At 38.4% G+C, this 24,298-nt stretch overlaps 1 protein-coding gene and 1 long non-coding RNA gene across 2 annotated transcripts in view; one reads left to right on the forward strand and one right to left on the reverse strand.

Annotated features, from left to right (window-relative positions):
* RORB (RAR related orphan receptor B) overlaps nt 1-24,298 on the forward strand; it is a 230,543-nt gene that overhangs the window by 70,868 nt on the left and 135,377 nt on the right. The window lies entirely within an intron of this gene.
* LOC130275365 (uncharacterized) lies at nt 10,093-22,506 on the reverse strand. Its single transcript, XR_008844745.1, has 3 exons — nt 22,446-22,506; nt 20,046-20,110; nt 10,093-10,305 (listed from the first exon to the last, which is right to left on the reverse strand). It is a non-coding gene; the product is annotated as an uncharacterized LOC130275365 (long non-coding RNA).

The following is a 24,298-nucleotide window of genomic DNA, read 5'->3' on the forward strand; positions in this document are numbered from 1 at the left end:
AAGAAAGGAACAGTCTTGATGTAGGGTATTGTTAATCCATAGTGATATCCAGGCCTTAGTCAATTCAGGTAAACTTTTCTCCATGATTTGATATGAAAGATACATCTTGCATTAAGTAAAAATATTTTGTTTAATAGATTTAAGGTATGTTTCTTGAAGCCATAATGGTCAGCTATTAAGTAAACAATTGTTTTGTGTCATATCTGTCAATTGTGCACCAATAACGATAGGGGAGTATCCTCAAAGTACTTTAAGCTTAAATAAAAAAAAAAAAAATGTTTTCTACAACCCTGTATGTAAAAACTCTAATCCTGTAAATTAACCTCTGATTCATAGCTATCATCCAGTCTCAATGTACTAGGCTGGGTTCACATATGTCAGTCGTGCACTGGAGGGAAACTGATGCTAGAACTAGAACTGATCCCATTCATTTGAATGGGACAGTTCACAATCATCCAGCATCTCAATTTAGCTATCGGATGGGTGGACACGCCGGAGGGCACCAGACAGGGGAACGCAGCTTGCTGGGTTCCCCTGTCCGTAGTGCAAAAACAATTGAGGCGGATGCCATACAATTGATGACAACTGATGCACGTTGTCATCAGTTATGGCATCAGTTTCGTCGAGATCTAGGCTGAGTTCACCTATGCCAAATGCCAGACATGTGTGAACCCAGCCTTAGTTAATTTCACTAAGTCTGACATTATAACCTCCAGTTCAACAATTTTATTTGTCAGATTTCTAGCATTGGTCAGTAAACAATTTAGAGTATTTTTATTTATCATTTAAAAATATCCTTTTGAATTTTCTCACCCACTGTCAGTTTCATTCCCCAGTTGAAAGTATAACGGTCATTTCAGCAAACAATCCTCCCCAGATTGCTAGGATGAGAAAAGAGAAGTGCTCAGTTGAGTGCTGTTTTTTCCCCGCTGTCTCTGCACTCACTGAAGAAGGGTCCATAGACTTTCTATGAAGCCTATCTTCAGCAGTGTGGAGACAGCAGAGAAAAACCATACTCAAAAGACTGTTTCTCTCGAATTGTTCTAGTTATCTCAGTACTCCCCCGACTAATGAAAATTTATGACATGCCCAAAAAGTTTTCCGAAATAGCTGTTACACTTTAAATATTTTTTCAAACCTTCTAGAAAATGTGTCCCCAAGTACAAGGTCCCTCCCCCCCAAAAATAAATAAATAAATAAATAAATCAGGTGCAGCCCATCACCCCATACCATAAAGCCAGGTGTATTTCATGGCACATGCAGAATTTTAGAAAATACTGCATTTAATTTTCTTGCTCAAGACATATGACTTTTCACCCCCAGCCTGCCCCAGTATTCTTTCAACCTAAGCCACAAAATGTTGAACTTGAGTGCCAGAAAGATAAAACACTGACGATTCTGACCATTCTGCGCTAAAGGTGTCCCTAAAAATGTACCCTCCACTGCCACAATCTACTACTAGAATCTATCAGTAATCTCCACAATCACAATTGATCTAACCTTTTTAGGTTGTCTAGATGTTGCAATCTAGTTGCTACAATATAGCTAATTGCTCATCATTCCATGAAACTAATACAACACACAATTAAAGTTTCAGACCAGTGGTTGTAAAACAAAAAGTAAGGAAAGCTTAAGATAATAAACAGAGATTATGTAAATTAAAAAAAAAACTTATTTTGTTTGTAAAATACTTTAGGGTACGTTATAGATGACAGGATGTGTAGCTTGGAGAGTAAGTGGTTCAATTGCTTAAAGGGGCACTCCACCCCTAGACATCTTATCCCCTAACCAAATGATAGGAGATAAGATGTCTGGGTCCTACTGGGGACCCCCGCAATCTCAGCTGTGGCACCCCAGACATCCGGTGCATGGAGCGTCACCCCCCCCAGACTTCTATTGAAGGGGCATGGCTGTGACATCATGAGCGGGGCGTGGCCATGACATCACAAGCCTCCATTGCAGTCATCCGGCATGGGACAAAGTTCACTCTATTCACCGTTAGTCTGGGGTGCCGCAGCTTAGATTGCAGGGGTCCCAAGCCTTTGGATAGGGGATAAGATGTCTAGGGTGGAGTACCCCTTTAAGAACCATACCATTTTAGACGCCTTTTCTAAAAAGCTTCCTTCCTTACTAGAGTTTCAGCCTATTACAACAACATTATTTATGACTTGTATTGATAGTAAATGATTATTCAGTGTTGCTTTGGTCAAGGTATTGAAGAACTTAGAAGGAAGTGTTATAGTTTATTATAATATTTTTTTTTTTATTCTCTAAGTATTAATACACCTTAAAGTTAATTTCTGTCTAAGTATACTATATGTATAAGCGGTGTCAAAGTATTGAGTCAACTTCGTTCATACCTGGTAATATTTCTAATACGTAGAGTTTTCTTTGCGCAGTAAAAGTCTTTTTGTGACTATACCAAGATTAGCAGAACAAACTGAACTACAAAGAGTTATTGGATTGAAAAGAAAACTGGTCTACTCAACCTGATTAGCATTCAGTACAGTTGCTTAGTTTCGGGACCACATGTTGCATTTAAAATAGTGTTGGGGATAGGTGTCTGTGACTCGAATTCTAAGATCAAAAGGACAGAGTTTTGTTTTGTCTTTCTCCTATAACCTTGTAAGATCTCTATTCAAGTTTTTCTACATCTATGAAGGGTTTCTGCTGTCAAGTGTCCTGCTGCTGGTAATACCGGGCACTCCTCACCTTAAAGATGAGTAAAGTTAACTGTAGGTTTAAGTTTCCTATCTGTTACAAATCTCCACTTTCATACATTGTTAATGCACACAACAGTATCATGTGCTGTATCGTACAGTCGATAAATGTGTGTCCTGAAGAGTCTTGTGCAATGAATACATTCCAACCTTCAGTACTGGTTTCCTGTATATTATTTGTACGTGTTGAATGGTCAGTCCTCATTGGCACATTTGTCTATTCACGTGGCAAGTCTCGTAGCTCTCAAATTCCTTTTTTTTTTATTGCTTAAGTAGTCTTCACATTTAAAGTTTCCTTCTTATTCCTTCCAGATCTTTTGTTATGCTTCTTTACATAGGATGCCATGAGTTTATAGATGTGAACATGCAGCTTAGACTTCAGAGACTGTTGGCTTATTTGAATAGTTATTGTGTATTTCATGAGTAATTGCTTATTATTCAGAGGACCTCAGTAAAGAGACACAAACCAAACCTTGTGATAAAAAGAATGTTAAACAATGAGACACATTACAACAGCCAGTAAACATCAGCACAGCAGTGTCAATGGAAGCTCTTTATGAATATATTTCTTGGAAAGATTTCAAATAATTGCATTATTTATAATTTTAGGTAGCATCTAAAGTGCATTGCCAAAAATAAGAGATTATAGTGTGCTAAAGTCATTGTACAAATACAAGTAATCCAGAATGACCTTTGTGGACTCGATACATGTAGTGAGATAGTGTCATGGGTAGGGTAAAGAATTTCTCTCACTGATTCTTACCATTTGATTTACCATATTTATCGGGGTATACCACGCACCGGCCTATAACACGCACCCCCATTTTACCAAGGATATTTGGGTAAAAAAAGTTTTTTACCCAAATATCCATGATAAAATGAGGGTGCGTGTGTGCGCGTGTATACCCCGATACACCCCCAGGAAAGGCAGGTGGAGAGAGGCCGTCGCTGCCCGCTTCTCTCCCCCTGCCTTTCCTGGGGTCTAGAGCCCTGCTGCCGGCCCTAATCTCCCCCCTGGCCGACAGCCAGAGGGAGAGAAGGGGCAGCGGCACCCATTGCCGGCGCCGCTGCCCCGTTGCCTCCCCCCATCCCCGGTGGCATAATCACCTGTTGCCGGGGTCGGGTCCGCGCTGCTGCAGACCTCCGGTGTGCGTCCCCTGCGTCGTGCAGCGCATAGCAATGACGCAGGGGACGCACGCCGGAGGCCTGCAGCAGCGCGGACCAGACCCCGGCAACAGGTAATTATGCCACGGGGGATGGGGGGGAGGCAACGGGGCAGCGGCGCCGGCAATGGATGCCGCTGCCCCTTCTCTCCCCCTGGCTGTCAGCGCCGCTTCTCTCCCCCTGGCTATCGGCACCGGCAATGGGGCCGGCACCGATAGTCAGGGGGAAAGAACGGGCAGCGGCACCGATAGCCAGGGGGAGAGAAGGGCCGGCAGCAGGGCTCTAGACCCCAGGAAAGGCAGGGGGAGAGAAGCGGGCAGCGACGGCCTCTCTCCCCCTGCCTTTCCTGGGGGTATATCGGCGTATAACACGCACATAGACTTTAGGCTAAAAATTTTTGCCTAAAAAGTGCGTGTTATACACCGATAAATACAGTATCTATTACCCGCAGACATAAAAAATGTAAACTAGATTCATGTGAACTAAAGTATCCTGGGCATATGAATTTACTTAAAATGATATGGATGCTGCACTTTTTTTTTCTTCATAACACTTCAACATGTGTATTCCGGTGTTTCTCCCAAAAGATCAATAGTTTCTTCCATGATCTGATATAGAAGAAAGGATGTGTCAGATTTAAACTGGAAAAGCTCCAAAAAGGTAACAATAGGGATGTTATAGCAGTCCTAAGCCTTACATATATTATCTAATGAGGGTAGTTATCAAGCCTGAGCTGTTTTTACCAGCATTAAGTGACTTGCTTTACAGCAAGCACCATGGACCTAGACACAATCATATGCAGACCCAATTGTTTGTAAAGGACAGGCTTATAAGGTGGGGAGGCTGATCTACTACTATCTTTTCTACTTATCTACTGGTGTCAACTTTGGCTGTAATGCTACAGATCACCTTCCAGCATTCTCCTCCTTAGAATCACAGACAGAAAATGAAGTCTCAGCTTAGTTGTAGGCTTGGCCGGGATATTGAAAACTGCAAGGTTTCAGGATTATCTATATATATAAAACTCAATGGCCCTCATTTACTATTGCAAACTCGACATGTTTTGTCGGCTTGAGCACCAGATTCTGGTGCATTGCGCCAAAATGTGCACCAGATTTGTGCCAGAATTGAAAATAACCCAACTAACACTTTATTTTACTAAGAAAACCCAAAAAGGGGGCATGGCCATTGGGGAAAGGGGGCGTAGACACTGAAAAGGGGCATATTCCTGACATTTTCACAAAAAAACAACATATTTACTAAGGTTTCCACAGAAAATGTGGTGGATTTCAGCTGAGAAAACCAGACAGATCAGAACATGTGTAAAAAAAGCAAAATGTAGGGAAAAGTGGAAATTGTAGGGAAACCTTAGTAAATACTGTGGGAAAAAAATTTGTAGGGAATTAAAACCCACAAAGAAACCTACACAACACTCTTAGTAAATCAGGGCCAATGTGTGTGTATGTATGTATGTTCCAGCATCACTTCCAAATGGCTAAAGATATTACCATGAAACTTGGCACACATGTTACTTATATGTCAACAACAAACATAGGCATTTAACCCTTACCAACCCCCATTTGCCAGGGTCGGGGTTTTGGTTTTATGTCCCATACAAGTCTATGAGAAATATATGTTAATGCATAACTTCCAAATGGCTGGAGATATTTCAATAGTACTTGGTCACATGCTACTTATATGTCAAAAAATATATATATATAATAGTTAAATTAACCCTAACCTACCCTCTTATGTGAAGGATGGAGTTTTTGTTTCAAGTCTCATACATAGTCTCATCATTCATAGTTGAATGTGTCTCATAAGGGACAAACCATCGTGAACCTTTTCATTATTGTATTACATTGTCAGCAGTAGACAAGGTAAGAGCCAGCTCACCCCGCCCCAAACAGTAGCATGGGTCAGCAGTAGGGTTGCTCACAAATATTCGCAATGCAAATTTTATTCGCGAATATCGCATATTCGCGAATTCGCGAATATTCGCGAATATAGCACCATATATTCGTAGGTACGAATATCATTTTTTTTTTCACAGTACACATCACAGTGATCACCATTCTCTGCTTCCAGCTTGTGTGGTGTAAAGAAGGCTCTAATACTACTGTGTGAGACTGGCGTGCAAATTTTCGTTTATGCTACTTTTCGCATATGCAAATTTTCGCATATGCGAAAATAAAACGCGAATATTACGAATATGCGAATTTAGCGAATATATGATGAATATTTGTCCATATATTCGCGATATATCGCAAATTCGAATATGACCTATGCCGCTCAACACTAGTCAGCAGTTCCCTGATGGAAGCTATAAAAAGTAGGATTTATTCTGAAATGTTTTGTTGTTGCTACTCTCCTTGGTAATGTAACATCCCATATACCATGTACAACCTTTGACAGAGCACAGGTATGATCAATGATGTCTTTATTCTGCTAAAATAAAACAAAAGAAGAATAGACATATGAAATGTAACATTGCTCTCCCAATAATAATTGTAAAAAGTTGGTTAAAAAAAATAATAACCCCAATTACAGTTAATCTTAAGGGTCTTCAGTTGGTAATGCCCTAGAAACGGTGCAGAAACACCCAGTTTATGGGTAAACGCTGTCCATTTGCAGTTTAGGTCGATGGTTGTTATGTCGACTTGTATTGGAAATTGCTGGTAGCATGAAATTTTTTTTATAGCAATAAAAGATGATTTAGAATATATATATATATATATATATATATATATATATATATATTAGAATTAACAAACATTATGTACATTGTACAAGACTGGGAACTAAGCAGATACTATATGTTCAATCCTTAAGGTAATGGATACACGGAGTTCTTTATTTTGTGGAATGAAAGTAGCAGTGAAACTTTACATATAAACAAGCACAACGCATATTTTACACTTCATAAATTTACACCAGTGAGAGAAGTGTTCTTTTAAAAATTGAATGCTCTGTTGAAAACTTGTACACCTGTTTTATAAGCATATTTTGTCATATGTTAATAAGAAATAGAATTAGAAACTGACATACAGATTTAGACGGACTAACATATCCAGAGAATATGTATGTATAAATGAATGACAGAATTTGGATTCTTTTTTTAGTCATTTACAATATATGGCTAATCTCTAGACAATCGGAGAACCTCTGATACTGATACTAATGTAAACTAGTTGACCATTAAAATCCAAAAGGAGGAAGACTCCCGACTAATGGTCCAATTCCCTAAATTTCTTCAGAACATATAGGTCTAGAACAAAGGACAGTTCATTGGCTAAAACTCTTACTATACCTATTTCCCTTCCACAATAATATCTTAACACTCTCAGATACTACATGCTAGGCTTTATCTACAAAAACAAGAAAAGATTTCTGTATCGTGTTCAAAAATGAGAAATTATTGCTAATAATACGTTTTTGATAGTAATGTAGCTAGCACATCCTTTGTGTTTATTATTCATTTATTTATGCTTGTGAAGCATTTATATTAAGTTCTTTAACCCCTTAAGGACCAATACAAATAAACCTGTACACCCCTGAAAGACCAGGCCTGTTTTTTCAAATCGGGGATGTCTGTCTTTATTAGAGAATAACTCTGGTAACGTTTTGCCAATCACGATAATTCTGACAATGTTTTTTGTCACAAGTTGTCCTTCATGTACATAGTAAAAGTAAGCCGACATAATTTGTAGTTTTTTTTTACAATGCAAAAAATCATGAAATTTTTACAAAAAATTACGATTTTTTGCTATTTTAACACTAATAGGTTGCATATATTTATACTTACTGACCAAATAGTTTATGAAACTTATACTTTCAGATGTCTACTTTATTTTGACTTCATTTTTTTGTTTTTAATTAACATTTTAAATTAGTTAGAAGCCTAACAATTTAACTTGAAATTTAGAAAATTTATAAAATTTGATAAGTACATCTTTTTTTATATGCTATGCGCAAGGTTTGCAGAAATTTGAAGGTAGTAGAACATAGGAACACCCCCCCCCCCAAATGACCCCATTTTAAAAACTAGACCCCTCAAGGTATTCGCTAGGGGGTACACTGAGTATTTTAACACCATAGTTTTTTGGCAGGATTATTACAAAGTCAGTGTTTAAAATTCGAAATGTGCAATTTTTCACAAATGCATCATTTGGGGGGCATATTTTTTGTACATCACTTCTGATATTGAAAGAAATGCACCCTATATTTTATTTAGCTGCTTGTCCCATGTTTGGAAATACCCCCGCTTAGGCCATATATGGTTCCTTGGCCGGGTGGTAGGACGCCATTTGGCTTTCAGGGCAGAACAGTACCCCCAACCCCCACAAATTACCTCATTTATATACTGCACCCCTACAAGTTATTGGCTGGACCAGGGTCCTCTCTGATTGGTCCTTGGTCGGCTAGCAGTATAACGCGTCTGTCTGTGACAGTTAAGGCTCCTGATGGATATGTCCGCCATGTTGTGGGAATAAGCACCCGCTCATGGTGAATATATCCATCACTGCTGCGGCTGGGTAGCTCAGTGTGTCCGCTCATGACTACCGGCGGGAAATCCGCCGCTATGAGTGGACACACAAAGCTACCAGCCGCAGCAGGGAGCTCATTACCGTGACTGCTGCATAATGTGTAGGATCACATGGTGGACATCCACAGCATATTACATGCTGCGGATGTCCGCCAATGCGATCCTACACATTATGCATTTTTTTTATTAGATTCATTTAATAGATGTATTTTTTTCACTTTTATTAAATTTTTATTTATTTTTACACTTTTATTTTATTTATTTATTTATTTTTACACTTTTTAATGCTTTGGAATACTTAGTATTCCAAAGCATTGCAGTTATATGCTGCCTGCCAGTTTTCCCTACTTTCAGGCAATACCCAGGGCAGACCTGGGGGTCTTTGTAGGACCCCCGGCTGCCCAGGTATGCAGCAGCACCCCGCGATGCTCCGGGGTGCTGCAGGAGAGACAGAGGGAGCCTCCTCCCTCTGTCAGAACTCCTTACAGCGCGCGCTCACTTCTGACCGCGGCTGTAAGGGTTAAACTGTCGGGAGTGAAGTGAACTTCACTCCCGGCAGTGCGGCAGGCCCCGGCCAGCTGCGGCCACACACAGCACCCTGCGATCGCGATGCGGGGTGCTGCAGGGGTGACAGAGGGAGCTCCCTCTGTCATAACACTTACAGCCCGCGGTCACATCCGACCGCGGCTGTAAGGGTTAGAACTGCCGGGACCGAAGTTTACTTCAGTCCCGGCAGTGCAGCAGGGTCCCGGCTGTGTGATACAGCCGAGTCCCTGCCACGATCTCGTGGGTGCACGTCTATACTCGTCCATGGTCGTTATCGGGTTAAATCAACTTTTTCTCCAGTAGCATTAAAAAAGCATTTATTTGAATATTTTCCTATCATATACCCTTAAGTTCCAGGTTACTTAACAAATACTTTGCATCATGTGTTTTTAATCTTTTAATCAGTAGTACAGTATGTGTAAAGACATACAACTCATATATATCAATAGGAGAAAGCAGCATTATACCATCACAACAAACCCCCCGCCCACACACACACATACACACACACATACACACACACAAACACACACACGCACACACACACACATACACACATACATACACACACACCTTTCAGCTTGGAGCCTCTCTTTAAACATTCAGAAATCACCTCTATTACCAAAGTATTCATTTACTATAAAATAGTAAATAGAAACCAGTGGATTAAGGGAGGAGGGGGATGTAGCTGCACTTTATTAATCAGTGTTTCAGTGAAGCAGTATGAGCAGAAGATGGTGGGTAGCAGAAAAAAAGATTCATGCTAAATAATTACATAAGACACAGCGGCCCAGATTTACTATGGACAAAATGGCAATTCCTAATTCCTGTAATAGTACCACCATACAGTTAGATATATCAGACTTTTTCTCAAATTGAGATTCATAGAGCATTGAAGATGTAAAAATGAAATATTGACACCCATTCAGATTTTTAAAGAATTCTACAACATTTGTGTTCCACTTTTACAATTACAGATAAAAATAAAATAATAACAAAACAGCGTCTCTTAAATTGTTATTTACTGCTCTGAAAAGAGAGCTCAGTACTTTACTAAGAACGTGTCAATACTGGTAAAATTGAATAGCAGAGATAAAAAAAAAAACCCTATTTATTTATTGGCTTCTATAAAGGCCCTTCATTCAGGAGTAATCATAAGATGTCTTACTCTAATTGTTATGTTGTCACAAAAAAGTGAAAGGGGTGCTTCTACAATTTGGTTTCAAAGATGAGTAAGACTCATCCACTGTGCATTTCTTCTCTTCCTGATATGGAGATTTATTCTGACTGTTAATAGATTCCCATTCTTGTGTGCTTCGCACTTAAAATCTGTGTGATACAATAAACATTAGAGATGTTGACTTGGCGGATTAAGAAATTAAGGTGAAGAGTACATTTACACAATGGTTTGAAAAATTTATACAAGTACATGATAAATGGAATGGTCCTAAGTAAAGAGAATGGAATGGTCCATAATTAAAGGTGTTGTACATGATGAAAAAGACTTGGCTCCTATCTTTTAAAAACAAAGCCAAACCTATCAATAGACTAGGGCAAATTCATTTATTAATGTGGCATAAAATGTGTCACAATTTGGCGTAGTTTGGTGCATTTTCAGCTCATTGGCTCATGTGATAAGAGGCGTGGCCTACATATGTAGCAATGGGTGTGGCTTAAAAGGTGTATTTTAAGGTGTATATTTTTAAGGTCTAGCTTAAGTTGGCATAACAAGTAAGATACTAAATTAATTAACCAGCATAAGCCATTGTGATTCATTTTTATATCTTTAGACTTTCTAGTCTACTGAAAGATTATGGCAGCATTAAAGAGGTATGGAGAGGGCTCTGATACCCCATGATGCAATAGCTCCCCTATGATTAGTTGTCATGGCAGCCCAAGGCCTTCCAAAAGCCTTCATTGCTGCACAATAATCTACTTTTGCTAGTAGATCACCAATTTGACAGTAAACTGTAATACATATGTATTGCATTTAACTGTAGAAGCAATCAAGCATTAGCATAGTAAAGTCCCCTAGGGGGACTAAACAAGTAAAACTAAAATCTAAAGATATAAACTTGACTAAGGGCTTTGCTTGAGCCTGAAACACATCAGCGTTTATCACTTTTACGGTGACAGGTTGCTCTTGTTTTGCTTTTTACGTGGATTATTAAAGTTTGAAGACTTTATCCTTTTTTTCCTTGGGAGCTGGATTTTCACCTTTTTTGCTGCTATGTCTATGTGAGATATGGCCCATTGATACCCCGTGCTTCCAAATCAATCCAGTGCCTCGGACTTTACAGACTGTTCAGACTGGTGGTGAGCTGTTTTGCGTTTCTCTATTTTTGGTATATATGGCTGGGACCTTATGTGGCATTTTGGTTGTGCAGCAATTTGTTTATGCATGATCTCTTTTCATGTTGTGCGTAAAGGAAAAAAATACTCTTCAGCAAAATTACCCATTTTTAGTGAGAAAAAATTGAATTAAAAAGTGGTCCCAAAATCTCATATACCCCAAAATGGAACCAATAAAAAATATAGATCATTACGTACAAAACAAGACCTTACATGGTTAACACAGGGCTAAATATTTAACCAAAGCTGCCGTGACTAATATTTCATCTCAGTTCCATCCACTTCAGCTGCAATACCAGACACAGCCCATGAACAGATGTGGCGCTTCTGAAATAGCAGCCATATACTTTTAACCCCATACAACCCCTTGATGGATCTTTGAACAGCATCAGCATGCAGCAGTAAATAGTCTACATTATTCCCTGGTTTCTTAGCTACTTTTTGATACAGCTAAACATACATGCCAAAGACAGAAACATCCGCCGTAACTTCCACACACTGATAGGAAGTGTAATTCCCAGAAATGTTTATTTGTATACAGAATCAAATACGCTGAAATCTTTTCTCGGGGAAATGTGGATCTAACATTCTTATGTAAGTTTGTAATCAGATCTGGTATGTGGTTGGTTTCAGCCTGTCACTACTGCAGTGAATTTCATTCACCAAGGCTGTTTCGCATAGCATATGACTGCAAATCTTCTCTTTCATACATTACAGTGGAGACCTTTGTGTGAGCAATCATTTAGCAGCTTAGGAGGCAACAGGGGGCCAGAGACCAAGACTTTCTTGTGTGAGAGTATACAGAAGCATAAGTACTAAAGAGCCGTATGAGTCGTATAATATTACAATGTGGCAGAATACAGTAACAGAAAACAATTTATTATTTCCTTCAGTATCTATAAAATTTAGAACAATAATTGTGTTTGCTTAATGAGATTTCCTGCTCTTTCTAAAGCTATAACTTTCTTCTGACTTTCACATAAAAGACATCACAAAACAGGTGCATTGGAGATCGAAAACGTCATGATTTGTCTAAGAACAGGTACATTTGTAAAAGATAAGTGTATATACAGATTATCCTAAACAAGATGTTGGGGCTGCTAACTGCTCAAAGTGTACCTTTCACTTAAAAAAAAAAACAACTTGTGACATATCCTAGAGACATGTCAAAAGTTTTGAGTATATAGACCCCAACCAATTGCCAGAATGAGCTGGGAGGTAGGCTCTCCTAACCAAAACAATCCGTTAGACTTCCCTAATGATCATAACTTGTTACATCTCTATTTGAAGGTTTTTTTTTAAGTGACAGTGTCCATATAAACCTAATGTACCAGTGCTATGAAGGAATCTCTCTCTCTGTCTGCAGACTTCTAAATCAGCAGTTTCAAAGAGAGAGCTGTGATGTTAATTTGGTAAAAGAAGGGATTTTCTTCTGGCACTCTACCATTTTCCTTGTTAATGTGGCTGGTGACTACAAGCAGTGCTCAACCCTGTCAATACAGTGTGGTAGGACAGTGCGGGGGAGTTTCTTGGGATAGGCCATCCATGTGTGAATGGTAGGAATAAAGATTGAAGGGACCTTTCTCTATTTGCAAAACAAATGGCTGTATAGAAACAGGATTAACATTTACAGTAAAATGTTATATGTATGTATATGTATCCTCTTAAGGACGCAGGGCATACCTGTATGCCCTGCGCCCAGTCCCAGATATAACGCGGGGTCACGGCGATACCAGGTATGTCCCAGTGGCTAATGAAAGCCGGGACCCTGGGCTAATAGCGTGCAGCACCGATCGTTGTGCCGTGCACTATTAACTTTGATTAACGATCAACTTTGAACGCTGCATCTAAAATGAAAGTGAAAGCTTCCCGGCAGCTCAGTTGGGCTGATCTGGACCATCACGGTGAAATTGTGATGTCCCGATCAGCTAGGACACAGCAGGAGGGTCTCTTAATGGCCTCTGTCGTGTCCGATCGGAGATTGCTCCAAGCCTGAAATCCAGGCTTGAGCAATCGACCGCCGATAACACTGATCTTTGCCGTGTCAATGCACGGCAATCATCTGTGTATGAGATCGGTATGTGCAGTGTAATTGCCACTAGGGGGCTATAGCACTGCAAAAAAAAAAAGTATAAAAAAAAAGTTAAGAAAGATCATTTAACCCCTTCCCTAATAAAAGTAAGAATCACCCCCTTTTCCCGTTTAAAAAAAAAACTGTGTAAATAAAAATAAACATATGTGGTATCGCTGCGTGCGGAAATGTCCAAACTATAAAAATATATAATTAATTAAACAGCACGGTCAATGGCGTACTTGCAAAAAAATTCAAAAGTCCACAATAGCGTGCTTTTGGTCACTTTTTATATCATGAAAAAATGCGATCAAAAAGTTCAGTCAATACAAAAATGGTACCAATAAAAACGTCAGATCACGGCGCAAAAAATGAGCCCTCATACCGGCCGTTTTGCGGAAAAATAAAAAAAGCTATAGGGGTCAGAAGATGACAATTTTAAACCTATACATTTTCCTGCATGTAGTTATGATTTTTTTCAGAAGTACGACCAAATAAAACCTATATAAGTAGGGTATCATTTTAATCGCATGGACCTACAGAATAAAGATAAGGTTTCATTTTTACAAATGAAACCTTGGTTTTGACCCTTTGGCCTGTTCAAGGTATATCCCTCTAGTTTATTGACTTTGTTCTTGATGTGTCCATGTGTTGCTGACCTGAACCTGTCTGACCTCCCTGACTTCCTGTGCAGTTAATATGTGTAGGGACCATTACCCAACAGGGGGCCGCTGGTAAGGGTGGATTATCCAAGTAGGTAGGGACAGTAGTTTGAAGCACTGTTACCTACCTCTTTGTGACACCTTTCACCTCCAGGACATATGTTGCATGAAAATATTTATTTTTCAAAAGACTAACTTTACTTGATACAAACTCAACCTCATTTAACAATTGTAGATTCTGAAAGGCTAATTGGAGACACAAAAGGTGCACAAAGGATATCAGATGTATACACAATCAAGACACAATGGTCTTTCTGTGCATCTTCTCACCTCATGGTGTTGTGCTGGGAGCGCAACAATCAGAGGGGCGTAAAGGATTGTTACTCGATGCCCATAGGCAATTCCCAGAATGGAGAAAACCTGTAAAGGATTTTTGGTTGTGGCTACTATCTTGATTTTCAGAAGAATTTGCCATCTTAAGGCAATAGACAATCCAATTTTTTATGTATTGAATAACAAGTTTTAGAGGCAGAATGCCTTTCTCCTGTTATATACACTTCTATATGAAGAACCTAGCTTTCTTGCAAGCCTTCTACATAAAAATGTCCAGATGAAGATGTAATGTGACCTGATCACATCTAGGTAGTTAAAATCTCCATTATCATCACAGTACCAGCCTGTTTCATTTCTTTATGCAATTGTTCTATATACTCAGTGAAGTGGGAGGGGGGGTTTATGTGAAGAATTTGCAAAAGCAGCACCAATTTCAAGGTCCCATGTTCTCAATGCCTTATAGCTGTAGAGCATGATGCACTTTTCTTGACATATATAAGGACGTCTATATATTACCCATAGACAGGGGTCCAGTCCTGGATAAAAAAAAAAGTGTGGGAACTCACCCAAGATTTCTAATACGCCTCCCCCCCCCTCAGTTTGCACAAAAAAAAACACAACAAAAAAAAAACGGACAACCTAAAATTTTACTTCCTGACGGTTCCAGCCTTTTTACGGGCCACAGGCATACAGCCGCCTACGGTTTATAAGAGTTTAGTAACGGGGCAAGACTCATTGCTCAGTCACTGTACTGGCAGTTGTCTATTTCACTTTAATCGCCTAAACGTAGTCAACTAGTGGCTAAGTTTTAGTCCATTCCCCTCATGTATATGTTTACTTTGCAGCACTGTAAAGCACAGCAGACCACACTTTTTAGTCAAACTAAGTAAATATATACATGCAGAAAATGGACTAAACATAGACAATAGCCCTTGGCTATGTTTAGGCCACTAAAGTAAATGGGGCATTGCTTCTACACCGCAGTATATGTTGACATCTCTGTTTGACAGAAGATATAACCTAAGTGTAAGGTTGAATCATGATGTGAATATATAGAACCACTAGCTGAGTATCCGGCGTTGCCCGGTTTATCCTTCCTAATCCTTGTTGGGGAGGAAAATAAACAAAGAAGGAAGCTTTTGACTTCATATCCCGTCCTCATATATTGTAGTCATATCCCAACCCCATATCCTCCTATCCTGTCCTCCTATTTTGACCTCCTATCTAGACCTCATATCCTGTCCTCATATACTGTCCTCCAATCCCAACCTCCTATCCCGACCTCCTATCCCATCCTCCTATCTCGACCTCCTATCCTGACCTCCTATCCAGACCTCCTATCCCGACCTCCTATCCCGACCTTCAATCCCGTCCTCCTATCCCGTCCTCCTATCTCGACCTCCTATCTCTACCTCCTATCTCGACCTCCTATCCCGTCCTTCTATCCCGACCTCCTATCCCGACCTCCTATCTTGACCTCCTATACTGACCTATCCAACCTCCTATCCCGTCCTCCTATCTCGACCTCCTATCCCGACCTCCTATCCCGACCTCCTATCCCGACCTTCAATCCCGACCTCCTATCCCGACCTCCTATCCCGTCCTCCTATCCCATCCTCCTATCCCATCCTCCTATCCCGTCCTCCTATCCTGTCCTATCTCGACCTCCTATCTCGACCTCCTATCCCGACCGCCTATCCCATCCTCCTATTGATTTGCATGGGACTTTAAACAAAAACCTTGATCCTCACAAATGGGGGTTGTTAAGGGTTAAATTAACTATCCTATATTTTAAGTGGACATATAAGTAACATGTGACCAAGTATTATCGAAATATCTCCAGCCGTTTGGAAGTTATGCAGTAACATATTTCCTATAGACTTGTATGGGACTTTTAACAAAAAAAAAACACCCTGGCAAATGGGGGTGAGTAAGGGTTAAATCACCTACCCTATGTTTGTTGTTAATGTCTTTAGCCGTTTGGAAGTGATGCTGGAACATACAAACACACACACGCACACACACACACACATACACACACACATTGGCCCTCATTTACTAAGAAAATCGGGTTGTAAGTCTATGTTGCTTTCTTACCCGACTGCTTTTTTCCCCTGGTATTTATTATTATGTCGCATCCTGTTTGTCGCACGTGGGTTTTGTTGGTTTTGGTTTCCAACTCCTCTGAGCTGTCGGGAAAAAATCCACAACAATTCAACAAATTCGGGTTGGAAACCTTAATAAATACGTGGGAAAGCTCAGAAATGTCGGGTAACGCCCCTTTTTCGGGTTTGGGAGAATCCACATCGGGTCCGGCGGCAAAAAATGTCGCATAGTGTCGCAGACTGGCGCACGATGTCTGCGACATGGCGCAGACAAAGATGCAACAAAAAAAAACGACAAAAGAGGTCGGGTTTAGAATAGTAAATGAGGGCCATTGAGTTTTTTTTATATATATATATATATATATATATATATATATATATATATATATATATACTGTAGTAGCCAGAGAAGGAGAGAACAAAGGATGCGCTAAACAGTACAAAACTGTCGCTCTCTATGAATCCACCTGCTGAATGTACCCTATGATTTTATTGGACTAAAGCATGGAAGATAATTAATGGGGTGAGTGCAGCCTATTCTTTCCTCCAACATTGTTATATTGGAACTGTATGCTGCTCTTGGGCGTTTTGCACCGCCACATGTTTGTTCCTGTCACATTCTGCATTATCTACATTGGGATTTGCTAAAGGACTGTGTTTATTTGGAGTGCACTTTATGGTAAAAATGACATGTTTTCTTTATTCTGTGGGTCAATATGATAAAAATGATTCTCATGCTTACATGCTTTTTTTTTTTTAAAGCTTTTATTTTTTTTTATTGTATTCTGACCCCAATAATTTTTTTAACAACCTCTTCATGTAATTACCCCACTACTGTGGTGACACACTGTAACAAATCTCCTTCCATGTAATTACCTTACTAGAGTGTCATGTGACCCTCCTCCAGCTCAGCCCTGCCTCCTCCACAGCATCACCTTCAGCCACGATCTTTCCTCTCCTCCACAGCTAAGCTCCTCCCCCAACATGTGATGGTGACATCATCACAGGTTCTTCACCTCCAGCATCTAGCAGTCCGAGCCGGGGGAGGAGATGGAGGGAGGGTAAGAACAGAGGTCAGTCCTGCAGGACTAGTGTAACAGGGACAGCGTTCCTCCTCTGAAAAAAGCAAAGGAATGTTCCTACAGGACTCGAGTCCTGCCCATAGGTCATTATTAACTTTGGGAATGTAGAGGCTGTGATTACACTTGGGCCCTGGAGCCTTAAGAGGTCTTAATACATCTGCCTGTCCCATCGGAGGAAACTGTTGGTTTAAATGGATTGTCAAATATACCTTATTATTTTATAGGGTAGTTAGTGCTAAATATTGCAAGCCCAGAGAAATACTATAAATTCTTTACTATTGAGATCACAAAAGCAGCAATGCACAGAGGAAAACATAATTGTAAGGCTAAATTATGTTAAATAACTATTTCAGATTTCCTTCTTATATATCTAAACTAAAGTGCATCTTATGCATGAAACCCATTGTCTCAAATGGCAGTTTGTTTCCTACATAACTCTATCCGCCATATAGCACTTAGGCAATAAATGGTGTATTATTTTATTCTCACGTTGCTCAGATCACAGGAGAGAAGGCTTTATGGATAGAACGTAATGAACACACATTGTTTTTCCCCATCTTCATCAACACAGTAACTGTAAAATCCATAACATTAATGAACAGTTTTCCTTTGGATCCCATAACTCTAATGCAGTTTTTATTAACTGGATGTTCTCTGGTTCACTGCCAGAAAGTTTTAGTAAATGGACACTTTAGCTTTAAAACAATAACTCGACATAACTTTGCCTACTTATTACCTATTGTATAAGGACAAGTAATGGTTAAACATGTATCATGGTATCTTTGGGCACAACTGTATGGGTTGTCTCAATCACACTGACTAAAATGACCATTTTAATAGGGAGTTCACAGTGGTTTTCAGAATTTTTATTTTAAAATTAGGCTTCAGTCATACTTAGAATTTGGGTTATTATTTTTAGCCAACACCGAGAAGAACTATAATGCAAATGTTAGCACTTTTTTCTGCGTTTAGCTTTTGGCTACAAATATTTATCAAAATATTGCCCAAAATGCTAAGTATAAATAGCATTTTGGGAAATAGAGAAAATGATGTCAAGGTTTTGTTTTTTATAGTGCTGGTAATAGTATGACATAAAGAAATGGTAACTTTATTTGCATCGGGAGTGAGGAGCAACTGACAAATACTTCAAACTCCTTAGATGCCACAGTCACTATTATCCACAGTATCTAGCAGGTTAAACAAGCTGGATCTAAGTTCCTGGCTAGTGCAGATGAGTCGACTGTAAAATGATATCCTAGGTCTATGGCATCACAGCTCCAGTGTACCAATATTGCATGGGAGGGAAAGGGGGTTAATGGATAAATTGACAACTGTATGATCTTTATCATCTAGTGTCACATTCCAATGCAATGTGAACTTGAACCACTCAGTGTGGACAATGTCCGTGTGGACTGTGCTCCATAATTTTGATCTCATGAGAATATGATCTATTATGAGAGAATCCTGTTTTTGTTTTGTTTTTAAAAAAATTGGTTCTGTCCAACTATAGTCTGCTGTGGATTGGCTGCTTGCCAATCTGTTCTTTATCTATTCTCAAGAGATCATTACAGTAAAGCACATGGTAAATGAGCGTAAAAGGAGAGAAATGTCAAAAAATCTTGTATTCTATTTCTGCACTATTGCTCTTGTCATTGCCGTCCCTTGCACTTGAACGAAAATGAGCTCTAATACCAACAAATGAACAAGAAAAACTATATTTTTCTGATCTTAAACAATCCCTGGGCAATAAATTGTCATGGATTTTAAGAATGAAAAGCTCATTCAACTAAATTAACATCTTTGTCATTTGAGTAAATACAATCTGCACATAGAGGGATAAAGCTAAATACTGAGTATATGTCATAATAGCTACGTAAAATAGGACAAGGGAGAAACTAGCCCAGCAGATAGCCGACTCTGTGTTTCAATATGCTCAATGACCATTATGTTGAGCCATTTTGTCCTCTATCAAAGTATGTATCTGTCCCATCTATGCTGGATTTTCTTGTCTCAAACAGCATTATATCATCGTGGGAGGTGGACATTTCAGAACATATTTATAGTGCAACAGGTAATGTTTTATTTGTGTTTTTAATTAGTGTTGAGAGCGAATATTCAAATAGCAAATTTTTTTGTGAATATCGGCACTTCGCGATTTTGCGAATATTTAGAATATCGGGAATTATATTCATTATGACGATTATTCGTTTTTTACAGTTTTTTCACAGAAATTATGAAATTACGAATTTTGCATGGAAAAAAGTGAACGAATATGCAAAATTTGTGGATATAGGATGAATATTAATCCAAATATTAATGAAATATCGCAAATTTGAATATGGCCTATGCCGCTCATCACTATTCTTAATATGTCAATGGGTGACGAGTTTAACAAAGAGGGCAAGTGTTCAATAAACCCTTTTCTTAAAGGTGGCCTTTCTAGGATACAAAAAGTGATACTCACCTGCCCATCCTCCTGCTGCTTTCATTATGTGGTGCCTGGCTTCTCACTACTTCCTTATCTCCTGTCTTGACACAAGGAAGTGCACATTCAGCCAAACATTCTTTGAGGTGGGTCACGTACATTTAAAACAGCCCCTCTAATCTTGATGGATAAAAACACCAATAATCTCCACATTCTACAACTTAAAGCAGAGTCTTGTGGGGATTCCTGTAGTCACCAGTGCCAATTCCCAGACTTCTCCCTACCCCAGCTATGGAAAAACGGTGTACCACTTTTCTAAAAATCATGCCACTCTAGTCCATGGCCTATGCCTAGAATTGTAACAAAGCCCCATTCAAATGAACAAGATACAATGAACAAGATAGAATGATACAAGAAATATCTCTTTGGTATAACGGCGGCACTGTCTCTGGAGGAAAAAAAAAAGCAGACTCTTTTACTTTTCTCCAACATTTCCTTAGGGACAATGGACTGAACAATGGCATGATTTTCCATATACTTATAGAACATATTGGGGGAGATTTATCAAATGATTTAGACTGTTTTTTCCCGTGGAAAATTGTTGCACAGAAAGTCGCAGTCTAAATACTGTGTGGGCGACTTTTTCGTTACTTTTGCTTTAGAGGATTTTTAGTACATGATGCGTTCTATTCTAGTGTAGACAGAAAAATCCATTGGTGCTGAATTTATCAATAGCGACTTTTCGTCTAAAATTTCGGGCGAAAGTACTCTGAAATGTCAGACCATACTGAAGCAGGTTTAAATACAGTCTAAACCATAGATCCCAAAGTCCGTGTTCATAATTTATCAAGAGCCTTCTGACTTTTGATAAATTAGGCACACAATAGACCGGCCTTAGCTAGGTTGGTCTATATTGATCCGGAAAATAGACAACTTTGATAAATCTCCCCCATTGTCTCCCATTTGGTTGAGGTGCAGATCTATGTCATCCTTACAATGAGTGTTGTATGTGTTAAGCATGGCATATTCATCGAAAATGTATTTGCTTTGTTTTTATTATTTTTTAACATCCGAGCTATGTAACGTGAATGTAACTGTGTTAGCAGCAGACTGTATCTAAAAAAAAAAATCTACTTATTTTACAATAACGTAGCCTCACGGGTATTATTAAAATGAAAGAGAAAAATACTGAAGTGGAGTGAGACGGGAAAGACAAATGCCCTGAGGTTGTTGTTAGAACAGCAATTGCTGAAATCCCTCATCACACGATTTTAAATGATATATGAGATTATTTCCACAGCCAACAGAACCTCCACACTGTAAATGACTTTCCTATCCTATTTATGTGCTGTTTAGGTCTGCTTTGCCACAAAATCCGAAACTCCCTGTAACAAAGAAATCAGTCACTTATTTTGGCACTAATGCACCTTAATATATTAGTGATGATCAAAGTATCTGTTTGAGGGGTTATGTTTAATTATTATATTCATAATGGTGCTGTGTGTTTATTGTGTTTTCTTATTGTTATTCTTTATGATAATTATTATTATTTTACTTTGTCCAAAAAACATCTACAATAAAAAGAAATGCAGTTTGGTGCTTTTGAGGATATGGAGTAGAAAACATTCACCACTCTACGTAAAAATTGCTTTTAGGTTATATGTACACATATTATTTTTTTCTGCTACTTGGGTTATTTTTTTTAACAAACTTTTACACTTTTGAAATGTTTTATAAGATGCCTTTTCAGACATTTTTTTTGTCAATTTTTTGTTTACTACAGCAAATGCTATTATGTCTTTTGGAAACCAGACAAAAAAAAAATGAAAAAAAAAAATATTCAAAAAAATTGACGTTATTTCAAGGTGAGGACCTTGTCCTACTACGACTGTATTTTACTGAAAGTGAATTAACAACTTTGCATTAAGTTCAACAGAACTCAACGTACAAAAATGGCCATTGTACAACTCGAAATATTTTCGTACGACTTTCAATAACTGGATCTGTTGTCATTAGTTTAAAATATCTCTTATAATTCTTTAGATATACTCCAATATACTTCAATTTACTTAAAATGCATATTTTTACTGATAGAATACATAGCATGCTGCATTACTCTGACTTCACAAAGCATTGGTAACCTGACCGAAAACAACTAACGCCAAGGGAAAAACACAGCATTAAACAACATTATGCTCACTCATACCATTCATTCATTAACATTGTTTTTTATGTGAGTAACGTGTTCCTTTGCTGGCTATGTTTTTCAGTGATTGACATGCAAAATATAATTAACTGATTATCTTCAACAATCTTGTTGGCCATGTATCCTCTTCAAAAGATTTTGACAAATTTTGCAAATTGTCTTGATTAAAACTTTCACTCCATTTCTATGTATGTTGAGCTATGTGTCTCCATGGTTACAGACTACAAACAAACCTTATGCAGTCTGGTCCTGCAGTAATCCTGACTTCTATGTGTCTCCTATTCTTGCTTCCCTATTAGACATAAGAAAAATGCAGGGCAGTAATGAAAGTATGAGTATGATTACACAAAGTCTATAGTCATTGATCATATGTTATATATTGTACGATATATTGTAGCATTAACGCTTGGTTACATCAAATTGAACCTATTTTTTAGATACATGTAAATGAGATATATGAAATCAAAATTTTTACATGTACTGTCTAAATGTGAATTTTCAAAAACTCCAACCGCACAGCATATCCTAGACCTTTTTTAAGGTCTAATTTGCATAACTTTTTTGCAACACTAAAACTCAAAATGGGAACGTTACTTAATGTGATATAAAAAGGGAGAGAACACTGTAAATGACACATTTTTTACCGTAGTCCATGAGTACATAATAATAAAATTCTATGAATTATTTGTATGGGAACCATCTGGCATTGTCTAAGGTGGCCTCTGGCATTTGTAAGGTGGTGGTTTTTTGATGTTGTGTTCCTTTGCCAAACTTTACAGGGTTACAATAGAGAAATGTGCCTTTCAATTTCATACTAGGCTCTATTTGTACTTACAGGTCTGGCCTTGTGTGTAAATTCTAAGTTAGTACAAGATATTACATGTATGAATCCCTTTGCGGTTCAAAGTCAAACAGTGGACAGTCCTTTTCAGAGGGCTTGATATTCAGGTGCAAACTGTACTATTCCTGTCTTGCCTAGAGCACTCATTTCCATTAATTCTGTAGAAATGGAAGCCAATAGAAATCCTTCATATTATTATTTTTTTTTTTTTACTTTTGCCTAGTGACACAAGTGCAGTAAATGGCATAGGATTTCAGCTATAAATAGGACTATTATTATTTCCCATAGGAAAATAGCCATGGAGCTGCATAACTGTAACAAAACCTTAACATACAGGAGTGAAGCCTGGCATAGTAAAATAGAAAGATATTACAAAAGAAAATGTGTTATTTCATTACTTTGTTTTTCCCAACGTTTTTTTATAAAAAAAAATATGAGGGCAATATTAGTGTTGTGTCAGGCGTAATTGCCACTTTAATGGCTTAAAGTGTGAGGTTGGCGTAAACGTTATAATGGTGTGTGGATTATAATATATTGCATCTGAAAAAAATAGATATGTACATAACATAAGCATAAGGAGTAATATTAATATTATCCCTAAAGTATTATCTATTATATACATAACTTAAAACTCCCTATTGTAGTCTTCTACAATTTGTAATAACTTGACAGATGTTGAGGAACTTTTTCATAAATATTTACTGTACATTTTATAAAAGCATAAAAATGTGCAAATGTATACAAACCTGATAGCCTCTTTTTACAAAAAAATAAGCATACAATGCAAACCCCAAAAGATGAGGAAAGAGCAACATATACAGTATGTCTTCGGAAGATCTGATTCCAAAGAACTTTGTACACAGAGGCACCAACATGCTAATATAGAAAAGGATGTCCTAGAAATGTTTTGACAAAAATGTGCAATTCTGTTAAATCTTATTGTACGCCATTGGCATTTAGATTCTAATTAACAAGGGTGAAAAAAGCTCAGAATAAATCCTTAAAAACAGCTCCAGACCATGAGTTGTCCTCCTCCAGGTGGCACTACATACATGACTATGAAATCTTCTACTGACATAAACCAGATTTCTTCCAACCTAATTGATTCATACCAAATGTCTATGTTGTGTCCACTGGCATTATGGACACATCTAATAAGATTTACATAATAAATAGTTTCACTCTGAACTTGTGTATACCTACCAATTTGTTGTTGTTCCTAGACACATTGGGGGTACTTATCAA

The sequence above is a fragment of the Hyla sarda genome, chromosome 1 (genome assembly GCF_029499605.1).
Source record: "Hyla sarda isolate aHylSar1 chromosome 1, aHylSar1.hap1, whole genome shotgun sequence".
Lineage (NCBI taxonomy): Eukaryota > Metazoa > Chordata > Amphibia > Anura > Hylidae > Hyla > Hyla sarda.